The sequence below is a fragment of the Polypterus senegalus genome, chromosome 1, assembly GCF_016835505.1.
Source record: "Polypterus senegalus isolate Bchr_013 chromosome 1, ASM1683550v1, whole genome shotgun sequence".
NCBI classification, from domain to species: domain Eukaryota; kingdom Metazoa; phylum Chordata; class Cladistia; order Polypteriformes; family Polypteridae; genus Polypterus; species Polypterus senegalus.
Genome location: NC_053154.1, coordinates 210,161,134 through 210,175,943, shown reverse-complemented (window position 1 = coordinate 210,175,943; position 14,810 = coordinate 210,161,134). Strand labels below are relative to the sequence as shown.

At 38.6% G+C, this 14,810-nt stretch overlaps 1 protein-coding gene across 10 annotated transcripts in view; it reads left to right on the top strand.

Annotated features, from left to right (window-relative positions):
* Window positions 1–14,810, top strand: part of camk2g2 (calcium/calmodulin-dependent protein kinase (CaM kinase) II gamma 2) — a 124,322-nt gene that overhangs the window by 57,312 nt on the left and 52,200 nt on the right. The window lies entirely within an intron of this gene.

Below are 14,810 nucleotides of genomic sequence, written 5' to 3'. Positions count from 1 at the left end.
CCAAGGTTTAACTGTTTGGCCTCAATTCTAAGTATTGTGTCTGCAGAAAACCTGGCCTCCCTCATCACATGTGCAATACCATTCTAAGTGTGAAGCATGGTGGTGGCAGCACTGTGAGAATGTTTTTCTGTTGCGTTGATTGGGAGACTAATTGAGGTTGAGGGAAGGCTGAATGGAGAAAAGTACTGAAATATACTTAATTAAAGCTGGCTCCAGAGAAATCTAGACCTCGAACTGGGACAAAGGCTTATCTTCTAACAGGACAATGACCTTAAGCACAGCTGTGGGTTAGGGTTAACTCAATGAATGTCTTTCAGTGGCTCAGCCAGAGCCCAGAATTGAACCCAAGTGAACATCTGTGGAGAGTTCTGAAAATGCCTGTCCACCGGCAGTCTTTGTTCAAATTGAAGTAGTACTGACCTTGATCACAATTATTTTGCCTTTTTATCATGCAGCTACTGTGGCACCTACTCTAAACATTCATGTGACCAAATTCCCCAGGCATACCATAGCGGTTTTGTCATACAGTAGGGTACCATGCCTCTTTCCATGTCCATCACTATCACTCGATTCAAGCAATGGTTCAGCTTCAGTTTGTTATACAACTGCCTTTACGATTTTTCGTTTTGCCTTTGTGTTTTTAGTTGGAAGCTGTGCCCCATTCATGAATATTGATGAGCTACCTTAGAGTGGCCAAACCTGTAAAAATAGTCATGATTTGTTTTGCATCATGATGTTATTTCAACCAGTAGATGGCAGCAGAATACTCTTTGAAGCATTTTTTGTGGTTAAAAATGTAAAGCAGATTATTACACGTCAGCCTGAGGGTGATGCATGCTTAACCGTAATTGCATATAATTCAGAGCCCGAGTCATGTTCGAGGTTAAGCAAATGAAAGTTTGACGTGTATGTAAAATCAAAGCAATTAATGAAAACTTTAAGACACTAATATAAGACTGAGAAGTTAATGTAAACACAAGCTTATAGTTCTAATGTGCAGGTATGTAAAAGCATTAAATGTACCAATATATAGCAAGTTCAACAAGTGTTTCCATGGTAACACAGTATTTATTATGTGCTGCTGCTCTTATGTCATTTACATAATATGTTAGAACACATAACGTTATTACCTTACTGTCCGCCTCGGAACCCATCCAAATAACAAAGTAAGCATTGCAAAAGTCCCCATATAAAAACAAGAACACATAAATGGTGCCCAACACCAAACATCTGCGACATCCAATAAAGGATATAAAAGTCAAAACTTTGAAGCAAATCTTACACCAAAACAGTGATAGTCACTTAACTTAACTAGCTAAATGTAATTGGTACATAGGTGAACTAAAGATGAATGTAGAGAGGACCACAAGTAGAGGTAAACTATGTACATCTGACATACCCACATTATCTCATGAGCAAAGTTTGGAACCCATTGGACCACATTTGTGGGACAAAAGAGATCAGATTCTCCTGGTTAGCAACCTCTGTAAGACCCAGAATTCCTAAGCCAACTCTGCTGGCCTTACCCTCCTGATTGATAAGTTTAGCTTTTTAAGTAGCAGATTTGTTGTGGAGTATGATCTCCTTAGAACTGCATTGAGATACATTGCACTGTGGAGTTTGAAGTGTGCTTCTGTTTAATAGCAATCAGTTCAGCTGATGTGTCTGTAAAGTTTGATTGTATAGTTGCACTCATTATAGCGGCAGTAGTCGATAAGAAGATTTCTTTTCGAATCACAGCACAAAGTTGTACCTTCCACACAAAGTTGAAAGTGGAGGAGTGTGTTCTTCACTTTGATGAGGAAATCTCTTCTCAGAGATGGTGTAGCAGTTGTAATGTGAATTTTGTGGTCGATACCTGTTTGTACCCATTTATGTTTCTGGTAAATGATAAAGCGCGTCTGTCTAGGCAATTTGAAGCCTATGACTTACACAGAAAGAAGCACATGACTCTTTGTGCCAGTAAGAACGAGTGTCCATGTGGGAAGGAAAGGCTATTTAGAAGAAAAAGGCAAAAAGAAGAAGGGCCCTGAAAAAATAGCATATCCTTTTGGGAAAAGGTCTTGTTACTGGGAAGAAGAAGGAGTTAAGTTAGGAGCTTTTTTTTTATATAAATAAAAGTGAATTGCTTGGCAATTCCTGATTAATGAACATAACAAACTTATAAAGGACTTTTTTTTTTGTATAGCAAAATTCCTTGTATTATTGGTAAATTGTTTGCTTTTATTTTTATATGTTTATGATGCAGTGCATAATTTCACAGTGCATGTGTTTTTCTGGTAATAATTTCTCGTTTTATTCTTTTGTTTACTTCTCTTGGTATGTGCTATACTTGTGACTGCAGCTAGCACATGCTTTCTTTTAGTTGCTGCTCCGGGGATAAGTAGCTTATAGAATAATCAGCCCAGCTTGGGGTGGGAAAAGTGAATGGAGGAGCAGTACAGCGATATTAGAATGGTTTCACTAAATTATTAAGAGCAGAGTTGGATCAATGTGTCAAAACAACAGGCTATACCTCGAGTAGGGTCACAGACCCAGGCTATAGCAAGCAATTGCCCTTAAGTATTGTGCGACTCCTGTCAATTTAATTAATTAATTTAATAATTGTTTAAATAGTGTGATACGCCATTATGTCAACCTCTGTTTGAAATTTTCTTGGTCTTTTGGCTAAGATCAAGTGCAGTTAATAACTTAACCAAGTGTCAAATTATAAGGAAATTGGCCACAATAGTTTGACATGAGTAAGTGAATTTAATTTTGCTTCATGTACAAAAAAGCAAAGCCACTTTAGTTATTTATTGCCTTTAATTTCACCATGATGTTGTGTTTGGTGGAGTGGGTTCAGAATGTGAATTAATGTTTTATAATTTACAAGAAATATACTTAAAAAAATTTAACACTACATTCTATAGTATATAGCTATATTGCTCCTGGATAGTAAATATAATTACAGAATAATAAAAAATATAGAAAGTCTGCAATATGGAAGGGGCTCAGAATACAGCTGCTGCCTCTTGTGATTAAGAGGAGACACTTGATGTTGCTTTAATGTATAGGGGTGGAAAAGTGCATTGTACAGTAAGACATGTAATATTTCAATTCTGATTTTTTTATATAGAAATATTGTATTATTTTTTGTATAACAATACAAATAAATAAATAATATTGTTTATTTATTTAACAGACTACCAAATGTAGGGGTAATGGGGAAAAGGCTAAAGAATTTATCATGACTAGGGTGAATGCTTTACTGGAAAAGAGCAGTTTGAGGAGTGATGGGATGTATGACAATAGATTGATGAGCTGGCTGATGGGATATATGCAGATGTCAAAAAGCATCCATGTGTATAGTGCCATGGTTAAGCTTAAGGCAAAATAGTATGAATAATATGACCATTAATAAGTTATCAGTTGTTCAAGTTTTAGCATGATGCAGCTTTTGCTTTCTTTATGTAAATCTTATGTGTCCATCCACCAAGACACTGTATAAAAGAGAGAGAGTGAAAGCATTTCAGGTTTTTTAAGTGCTATAGGTTGTTTAGACTTCTCCTCTTTAAGCTTTCTGACCTTCTTGGCTGTGTAATACTTATGAAGCCACTTGAAGCATTTGGTGACCTGATAATTGCTCAAGGTGAAATACCTGATACAAATCTTGCTGTGTGACATTAATTTAAATCATTCCGGTTGTATGTTTTCATTTAACTTCTAGCATGTGACATTTCTGGTTTTCAGAAAATGGGGAGTCATCCTTCTTAAGTCCTTTCAGTAGTAGAAGACTGGGAGCAAACTGGGAGCTGTTTCTGGAAACCAGTAAAAAAAAAAAAAAACTAGGAGGCTAGTATAGTGCCCTTTGTGGATAGCTTTTCATAACAAAAACATTTGTTACGGAAGGTATTTAGTTAGGCCTCCCATGGGATGTGTTCCAGGCATTGCCCACTGTGAGAAGACAAAAGGGGCAGATCCAGGACATGTTTGAGTTATTTTATCTATAATCTGTGGTGGGAGCCTCTGGGTATTCCCCAAGGAGGACTGGAAGAAGTTACAGCGGGTAGGGAATCCTGGTCAGCATGGCTCAGCATGTTGCTACTGCAACCCTCAGCAGGAAAAATGGAATTTAATTTCACAAGACTGAGAAATCCTTCTTTTTTCCCCCCTCTCACTTTCACTTATATCCTAGATACTCCCTTTAGGGAATGCCCCTTGTATAAAAATAAGAACACACTCACATGCACATTTCCATAGGGCTTTGGTAGGTATTAATTTCTTCAAAACTCTGATCTTGAATTGTCAGTGTGCTCTTTTTGTAATTGTATTACAGGCATCCTCTAGTGATACTAGTCCGATGTGAATAATGCCTGTAAGCCAGTGTGATGTCTGTGGTTACTGCTAGGTAGTGATGCAACTTTTTTTGAGGCACAGATAGCTGGAAGCCTTTAGACAAACAAAACCAAAAAATTGTTAGATTGTGTAAAGGGGATTCTCACTGAGCCGTGAGAGATTGTTTACTTTTATGGTAATCTGCAGAATTGTACAAGGAAATGGATGGATGAGAATGCAAATTGGGCAGCTTTGATATACCTAGCCTAAAATAAATTGCTCTATATGAAAGCACTTTTTCACACAGCAAGGTTTCAAAAATTAAACCATTGGGTATTTGTCTACAAAAACTGACTGTGTTAAGGCAGTGATTAGTAGCCTCTATTAAATGAACTCTGGAGGTTGATATGAAATAATTACCGTAAACATTTGCAGATAAGCCCATCCATGGATATGCTGACCCTCAAATTTTGAACCAAAATACCATGAAAATACTTCACCTGCAGATAAGCTGAATGTGAAAATTTAAAACAAAACTTAATGCAATACCTTTTTTATTGAAGTAACTGTGGAAGCCTATTCCACTACAAAAAAACAACCAAAAAAAAATCAAAACTCTTGAGTTATTTCACAGAAGCATTGCCTTCTTAAGATGTTGCCTGCTGGTGATCGTGAAACATCATGCACGTGTATCCAGCCATCTGGACAGCTAGTGAGAAAGACGTTAAGTACATGTGTAATTATAATTATGTAAAAAGAATCGTTATAGGTATGAATTTAGTGTCGGGTATGCTGGGAGGTCATTTTTTTTTGCCCAGTTCAGTGTCATAGTGAGCCAGTGATTATCATGTAATCGTATGAGTATAAAGTAAGAAGCAAACATGGTACACTGGTCCTTTGGGCACAATTGCACACCCAAGTGGAAAAGAGTGTGTTGTGTGCAATCCAGTCACAGAAACCCATGAATAAAGTGCCAGTTTAAATCAAATCCAGTTATTTGCTATGGGTATTTTGAAATAATGCAAATCTGGTGGCACAGCAACTAGTATTCCTACTGCAACTGTTCGGGTAGCTCGCATTTGGGGGTGGAAAAAGGTGATCGGATGTTATTTGATTTACAGTACAAGAAGGACTAAATATATTTATAAAACATAAGAAAATGATTACATTTGTCTGTGTTTCTGATCATTTTCATGAAAGTTGCTATATGGGCTTAGGACTCAATAACATATACTTGTGGAGTTTTTCATACAAGAGAAGGAAAAGTAATGCACTGTTTGTAAAGCAGAACTTTTTTATAATAAGCAACTAGATAATCTAAAGCAGGGGTGGGCAATATTGGTCCTTGAGAGCTGCAGTGGCTGCAGATTTTTGTAATGAAAAGTAAATTATTGCCAATGAAGCACTCATTGCTCAAGTGACATTTTGATGCTTCAGTTTATTCTCCACTGTTAATTGCTTAAAAACAGCTGCATTCACTGTTTTAATGGCTCTTATTATCAATAAGATGCAAATGACAAAGGAGCCAGCAGTTCTCCATATAACTTGTTTCCATTTACACCTGTGTGGATTCATTGTGCACTATTTGGTTTAATAAAACACTTAAGAGAAAAATGTGACAGACTGAAAACTATCAGTTTTAGGCATCAAATCATTTGGATTATATAATTGGAAAGGAGAAAATCTGCGATATAAGAACATTACATTGCAGATTAACAAGACATAAAATTAAATAAGGTCTAAGATTGGCAAGGATTGGTTTCAAATTAAGTACTTAGTATTGGAACGAAAACCTGCAGCCACTGCGACCCTCCAGGACTGACGTTGCCCACCCCTGATCTAAAGTACTACAGCCAAAAATGATTTTATTTCTTTTAATGTTACTTGCGTTTAGTTTGTAGTTATGGCAGAGAAAAAAAATAATCGAATGTTTTCATGCAGTTTCATGCAGAAAACAGTTTGGATCATTCACTGTCTACTAGAGTTGGAGAAGAGGAAGATAACTCAGATAGGTACTAACTTAGATCGCCTCTTGAGCAGGTTTAGTGGACATAATATGGTGGTTAATGTTACAAAATGCATCAGACTGTTACTGACATGAAAAATCACATATGCTATATGGAAACCATATTTTATATTTACATTTGGACTGAAGTATAGCATGATTCTGATTAAAATGTATTTAACGCAGGGAGAATTCTAATTTTATGTAATATAAGAAGTAGAAAAATATGAACCAAGATGCTATTTGTTGGCTCCTTAGTCCTCCGCCTAATGTGTTTCATATTTTACAAGATTTCTTAAATTGAGCTTCCCCCTCTGAGTTTTGATCACTATTATTTATGTGCATTAGATCAGACGGGAGGTTGGTGGTCCCATTCAAGGTCAGAGCGGGAGATGACACACAACTATTTACTGGTGACAAAAAAATGGAATAAACCTGGTATGCCATACTGGCCTGCTTCAACCTCTGATCTTCAGTAAAAGATGCAGTCAGTATCCCTAACTTAGAAATGGCTTGGCTGCTGGTTTGGAAAGTGCACATTGAAAGATTCTGCCACTTTCTTCCATGCTGTATTGCTTTGGAGTGTCATGGAGATACCTTTGCAGGGGTCCCCCACATCTGATATGAGCTCTCTCATAATATGTTATTATATAGAGCTTGTTCTCTGCTTTGAAGTTTTTCTACTTTTAAGGGCTGTCCTTATTTACGAATACTGACCAGCCTATGACTAAATGGTACTTTACTGGGTTGTGTGGTTCCTTGTAGACCCACTGCTTGACAAAAAATCATTTCATTTTGGAAAGAGTTCTAATATATAAACAAAACAGAAATCTTTAACATAAATTAGGCTACCTAGCAGGATTCCAAGAGATTAAGAAAACCTGAATTTAGCCTATTTTATTTTTATTTTAAAATCAGGAATCCTTTGGTATTTCATCAATCTGGAATCATCTAGCCCGTTAGCCTAAACAAGGGTCTTGCTGGAACCTTCATATGGATGGTTCTTTTAGGAACCACAAATCGTTTCCCTACGGCATCCTTCAAAAGAACCACTCTGGCATCTTTATTTTTAAGAGTGTTGGTAATGTTCTATTTTTTTTCTAATGTTTTGTCCCTTGTAACAAAAAACATAGACAAGCATAAAAGTTTGGGACCCCCACAGGCAAACCCTGTATACTTGAAAACACACGTGGGTTATAACCTCATTGGGGAAAAAAAACCCAAAAAGACATCTTTATAGTATTGAGCCTCAAAGTGACTGTTCCAAGATGGCAACATTTACAATTAAGTACAGCCCAGACGAGAAGACCAGAATAACAAATCAATTTTTAAAGTGTAGCCCAGGTGGCATGGGTTGAGAAGTGTGTTATCCCTCACTCAGAATAACCGAATTCTTACCGAGTAGGCCACTTCTCCTTGTGTAACTGGTTGGGAACATGGGGTGGAGACAGCTTGAGATTTCTCCATCTGTGACAAGCCCCAGTGTTTTACCTGGTGTGGTTCGAGCTTCCCCGGTTCTACTTTGCAACCAGTATCACAGGGTCAGGTGCACTGGATATAACCCCTGATAAGTAGCTATATATGAGGCGCACTTGTACCAACAAGTTTTCCCATGACTGCAGGTTAGACTGGCCGTACCTGTTTCCCACTGTTGCAGGAGCACGAAATGGCAAGCAACAATAGGAATGTTACCGCCGGACTCAGTCATTGCTGTGACTTTACGTCCATTAATAACAACCACCTCAGTGTAGAGAAGTGACAAGGGATTGGCAGTAAAACAATACTTCTCTACTTGCGTTCAGCTATAATTCATTAACTAGCCAAAGTGATGGTAGGATGGTATGGTGCGGCACACCTCCACACACTTGTAACAAGCGAGGAGGGATGTTGGCCTCTCCTTGGGTCCAATTGATGGTTCCATGCAGCAGCAGATAGGCTTTTGGTATGGTGACACGTCTCATCCAGAAATTAGGGCGATTATCTGACCATTCTGAGTACTCAACTTGCAAGGCCACTCTGTTTCACTGGAGGGCAGCAATGAGACTTTCCATGGTGCTGATCTGAAGTAGTCGGTCCGGCTAGGCAAGGAAATCAGAGATTGCACTCAGGAGGAAGTCACAAGCCACAAGTGCAACAACTTTCTCTGTATCATTTACCCCTGGTTTCAGCCAATGAAATGCCTGGGAGCGGTTTGGCCATGATGGGTCAAATCTCCACTCCATACAAGCCCTTGCCTTTTGCTCGAAACGTATCTCATACCTCAGCAGCATCTCAGCTTTAAATTGATCATAATCCAAGGTGACCTGCTCCTTGAGGCCGTAATAAGCCCGCTGAGCTGGCTCCCTCAGGAACAGCACCAGCATTTGTGCTCATTCAGTTTGCTGTCAGCGAGGACGGGTAGTAGTACACTCAAATATAAGACAATAAGTGTCAACATCATCATCAGGCTGTAAAGGCAACAGTGCCTGGAATGGTCGCATCAGCCCTTCTTGCTGGATGGCCCTATGTGCCTGGTTATGCATGTCTGCCTTGGCAAAGAGAGTCCTTTGCTCTCCCACCTGGATTCTGAGTGCATATAAGTGCATTGCCATGGCCTGCATAGCATCTCAGGACTTTCTCATGTAAGGAATCTTTGTAGTTCCTGCAGATTATGCAACTGTAACGAAAAACACGGACAAGCATAAAGGTTTAAGGCACGCTGAAACATCGAAACAATGCAAAAAGACATTGTTATAGATGCAAGTCTCAAAGTGACTGCTCCAAAATGACGACACTTCTGGTTTAGTACAGGTCAGGCAGGAAGAGGCGGATCCATTGGGACGGACACAGGAAGTGATGTCAATGGTAGTAGGGCTGTCAGTCATCTGGTCTGTAGAGGGAGGAAGAGTAGAGGCATTAGTAAACAGTGTCATCTTGTGGAACCGTTAGTAACCACCACCAGAGCCTCTAAGTTATTCCAAAGGTGCATGTGTGTGACATATTCTTGCAGGGTTTGTAGAGGTCCTGTAAAATTTGGAAAGTCATGAAAAATTAACAAGCCAAAATCCAGTCATGAAAAGCCCTTGAAATTCTTAAAAAATATATACATGTTATATAAAGTCATAGAAAATATTACAATGAATTCCAGTAATCGCATATCATGAGATAAAACATCCCATATTATGCCAACAAAACACCCATATTCCACATTAATATCAAGTTGTATGACCTTGCACATTAATATCACCTTGTGTTGTGTTCTTGTGCGCGAGCATATGAGCAAACTGGTATAGGTATGTAGTTGCTGTTAGCCTGCACATTGAATTATTAGTGTTGAGTTAGGGTTGGATAGTTAATAGCAAGATAAGTTACATTGTGTATATTAGATGTGTCGAAGTGATTTATCGAGCAGTGTAAATGGTAGGAAATTGTATGTTTAACTTGAAATTGTTGCTAAATGCTGACTTGAAATAATGGCTTCAGTGAGACAAATAAAATTAGCATTTGGCTGGGTAGCATTACTGCATGAAGAAGTTTGACTTTGGGTATATAAGATACTCCATATTGAAAAGCCATATGAAAGGAATTGAACATTACGGACTGAGTAGTTCTGTTAATGTTTTTGGACCTTTTGTGAGCTTTTTTGGTATACCTCATACTTTTCATCCAATTTACTACCTAAAATATGCCTATTTTTTTAATGATCTTTTATTTGCCTTATAGGTATCAGGTTGCTGATAACTCAGCATAGTGAAGTAATTGCATTGTACTTGCACTTCAAGTGTTGCTTTGTAAACAGTGCCTGAAAAAAAAAAAACACTTTTTTTCATGATTTTTTTGTAACTTTTTCTTGCACAAACAAAAACATTGTCACATGCCAGCTCTGTACACACCACATATATAATGGTATATTCATTGTCCAGAAAACAATGTATCTGTTTTTAAAATGTAGCGGCCCTTCTTATACTCACATTAACAATCTATATCTGTGCAATTACTGTAGGGAAAATAGCATGATCTTCAATGTCAGTTTTAGAAAGCGGGCACAAATTTAAAATAGACCACGTTCATATTTGTTCTTACTAGGTTTATGTAATTTTGCGTGGATATTCAGAACCGTAATGTAAGGAAGATTCTTGTGCTGAGTTGGCATTGGAAAAGTTGTAAAAAGTCCTGGAATTTGAAATGTACTGAAATGTAGATGGAGATGGCAGCATGCTACAGTCAATCAGGTTATCCTTGAGCATTGTTTGTAATCTCTTTGTCACTGATTTTTACTTTTCAGATTCAGGCTTAATGGCAGTTAGCCCACTTTAAACATTTTAAAGAAATGTCGATTGTATGCTTTTTTTTTTTTTAATTCCTTAACACAGCAACAAAGTGGCAGCTGTCAGTTTGTCAAATAAAAAAGAATGAACCTGAAAATAAATCCACTAAACATCCATGTCTGTTCCTTGAATTTGTTTATTACTTCAGCCTGTTTTTAGCCTTCAGCCTAGTAAAGTTTAGTTTAGTTTCTTTATAAAGCACAGTTTAAACCATGGGCATGACAAGCCCCATATTCTCGACTCCGGTTGCATACTTAACACAACTCGGTTGAACAGCCTATTGCCGAATTCCACAGCTGTGAATTCCAGTAAAGGGCATTGGCAACAGGCAGGTGGCATCCTATGCATATGACCTTAGCAAAACATAAACAATGAAAAAAAATTGATCAATTCCTAAGTAACAATTTTGGCATATTTATAAAATGGCAATTTTAAAAAAAATCATGTGGACTATTCTTGCACCAAATAAGAAAGTGTTTACCAAATAAATATGTGCAGAAAATTAGAGCATTTAAAAATTAGCGGGAATTACTAACTTTGTTTGGGAGACAAGCAATCCTGTGCTGAATTTCAAACTGTGTCAGCTTATCCCCAAATATATACCATAATCCTTTCTCAGCTGTTGCTAGTTATGCTTTTGTAGTTACAGAGCAGATTATGCAACATGACTTGGCAGTGTCAGAACCAGTCAGTTGAAGAAGAAGATGTGAAGAGGTTTGAGAGTTGTTTCACATAAGAGATTGAAAAGTTATTTCATTAACAGGACCATGTGAGCTGTTCAGTGACGTTATGGAGTATGGCTAACAAAATGAAATCATTTAAAAATATTGGCATCATTCAGTTTTAGGCCTTTTGTATATTTGAAGTCCGAAGTTCTCTTAATAGTTATCTTAACAGAAATCATAATAATATAATGCACAGTACTTGTCCAAACTTTGCGATTGTGGTTGTGTACTGTGAGAAGTACTGGATGTGTCAGAAATTGACCATTCCCAATCTTGTGCCATTTATTTTTTTGACAAGTAATAAACGCAGCTGCCAGATATTCTAAACTGTGATAAAGATGACATTTGAAAAATTCTTTTTGTTGACAAATTTCTACCAGTATATCATGCACCCCTACTCCCATCCCTAATGTTAGTAAGCTAACAGTAAAGTGAAAAGGAAACATTGCATTCTCTCCCACCACTCATTTTCTTAATCTAACTGACGAGAAAGTAAAAAGGAAGCATCACATACTACCCCTAATACTAATGTTAGTAAGCTGACTGCAAGTTACATACTGTACATTGCAACTTAGTACAATGGAACCTCAGTTTGCGAGCATAATTCGTTCCGGAAAAGTGCTCGCAGTCCAAACCACTCGTATATCAAAGTGAATTTCCCCATAAGAAATAATGGAAACTCAGATGATTCGTTCCACAACCCAAAACTATTCATATAAAAATGATTAATACAAAATATAAAGTAAAAATACATAAAACAAATTAACCTGCACTTTACCTGTAAATAGAATAATGGCTGGGGTGGGTGAGTTTCTAAACTCTTGTGTCCCAAAGCAATCGCAGTCTCTCAGCGCTGTAGCAGGTCGCCGTATATGCGCATCCAAAAGATTGCGGACATGCTATAAGCGCCTGCCGTCGATGGGTGATACAAGGAACATTATAAAGATCCCGCTACAATAAATAACCGCGCTGTTGCTGTTTCAAGCTGAATAAAGCTGGTATTGTTAAAGAACTGAGACTCTGCTTCATGTTTTGGGGCGCAAGACGGGGACTCGCACTTCACAGCACACACAGAGTCACAATGCTGTAGTAAACAGTATACGCTCGTACGGATGTTGACTATATGAGTGAAGCACGCAGACACAGATGGAGAATAGGAGACGAGAGATAAGGAGAGAGGAGAACCATCAGCTCAGTTGTGATCACATGACGCTCAGTAGACAAAGTATATCCATACTACTCGTATTGCAAGACATCGCTCGTTTATCAAGTCAAAATTTATTAAAAAATGTAGCTTGTCTTGCAAAACACCAAGTTACTCACAAACCGAGGTTCCGCTGTATATTAATACATGTTTCAATAACAAGTGTGGCAAGACACACCATGGAACAGCAACAGACTTTTTTCTTTTTTAACTTTGCTTTTAGGTGTTAAATAAGAGGAGTGTGTTCAATGCCCCTACCAGTCCCACTTTAATTGAATAATCACTGTAGGATGGGAGCAAGTGATCTGCGTTTAACAGCCTGTGTGACCCATATAGGTAGTTTCAGTTTAAACGCTTTTAAGTAGAGTGGCGGATGAAGTGAGGGGGTCATTGTTTGAGAAATTGGATGGTAGTAGGCATGTGGTTTTGGCAATCCAAGATGAAGAGAAACGACACAGGTTTGATACTAGTGACGGAGCACAGTAATTCAAAGAGAAAGAAAGTGAGGGAGTTCAATGAACTTTAAATTGATTAGAGAAGGAAACAGAGTGAGGGTAAGGCAGTGAGTACCCACTAGGAGTATGTCAGGAAAGTGGTAAGGTGGGGTTTATAGAGCCCCTCTGGAAATACAGCTAACAAGATGTGAACAAGACAAGATGTGTGTGGCTGCTGAGAGCCAGTGTCGATGGGGTAACCTTTTTGCACCTTTTAAACAAAAGAACTACAGTATATTTTATGTCTCTCAATTGCCACTGAGTCCATCCTCAGTGTAACAAACTACTAGGGTTTCACCTGCCCATCTGAGTGTGGGGCACACCACTCTGAGGCTAGGGATCTGCACTGGCAATCATAAGGTTGCCAGTTCAAATCCCATAAATGCCAGAAGTGACTCTACTCCATTGGGCACCTGAGCAAGGCCCTTAACCTGCAATTGCTTTGTCCTGAGTATGAGTTTAATCTGCATTCAACCTTGCAAGCAGGTCCTTCAATTTGCAAGGAAAAAGTGAGGGTTGGTGACAGGATTGGCACTCCAGCCGCTGTTAAAAAAAAAAACCTCACACTGTTGTAGTATGGTGCTGAGGTGTCGCCTGCTGCACTCGGGTCCAAATCTAGGTGGTTCATCGCATGCCCACAACCTTGGTATAGTGATCCCTGACAACAAGGACCTTTTAAGGCACCCCTCTGTACAGCTCCAGTCCTTAATGTATTGCTGTAGTATTGTTCAGAACTGTATGCATTAGGACACTTGAAGGGATAAAGAAGGTAGAAATATACTGTACCTAACACTGTCCATAAAGGTTCAGTGATGTTTAGATCTAGTGATTGAAAGAAACCATGGAAGGTAGTTAAGTTATCCTGATGTTCACAAAATCAGTTTTGAATTTGTTTAATGATGTGTGTGAGGGTATTGTCATCCAGGAACGGGAGAACATCATGAGGACCAATGTTTGTATCATAGGATGCACCTAGTCTTGTACAACAGCTTCATAATCCTTGTCTGTTAAGCAACCATGCAGAGCAATTACTTGACCTAATGTGTTGTTTAATATCTAACAAAAAGGACATGATTTGAAGGCACCTAAATGTAAACCTTCCAGTTTAGGAACTAGGGTGAAAGATAACTTGTAAGACACTATCACTGCTCCTTACACCAGGATATGCATCTTTGTGCCTTGGTCTTCTAAATGAGCTATTTACAACTTTGTAACATTGCACAGTGTTACAGTGCACAACATACATTTTTTGAGGTTGGGAGCTGATTCAGCACCCTCCACTCCACTATATTCATAAACAATAACCAATACAATAAACAAATTCTCCACTCGCAGACGCGTTGTCACCCTGCCACCCGACTTGCCCGTCTGGGATCTCCCACAGTCCTTTATAGTTCATGACCCTGAAGTGCTTCTGATCCCTCAGTCCATGTGATTATCCAGCACTTCCGGGTCAGGTGAAAACTCCTTTTCTTCAACCCGGAAGTACGTCATTTCTTCTGTCCATGTGACTGGGACATACTTCCGGGCTATATGGAAAATAAACGTCTCTGTGCCTCCCTGCAGCGTCCCCTGGCGGCCCCGATGTTATCCAGCAGGGCTCTGCATTAAAACTCAATAGTCCATGATGCCCTGCTGGAATTCGTCTCTGACATACTGTATATTGATTTTTGGCAATCAGTCTGACATGTCTCACCTTTGTTAGGGGCATTTGTAATTGTTCTTTATTTATGTGGTATTTCTGTTATTTTTTCCACC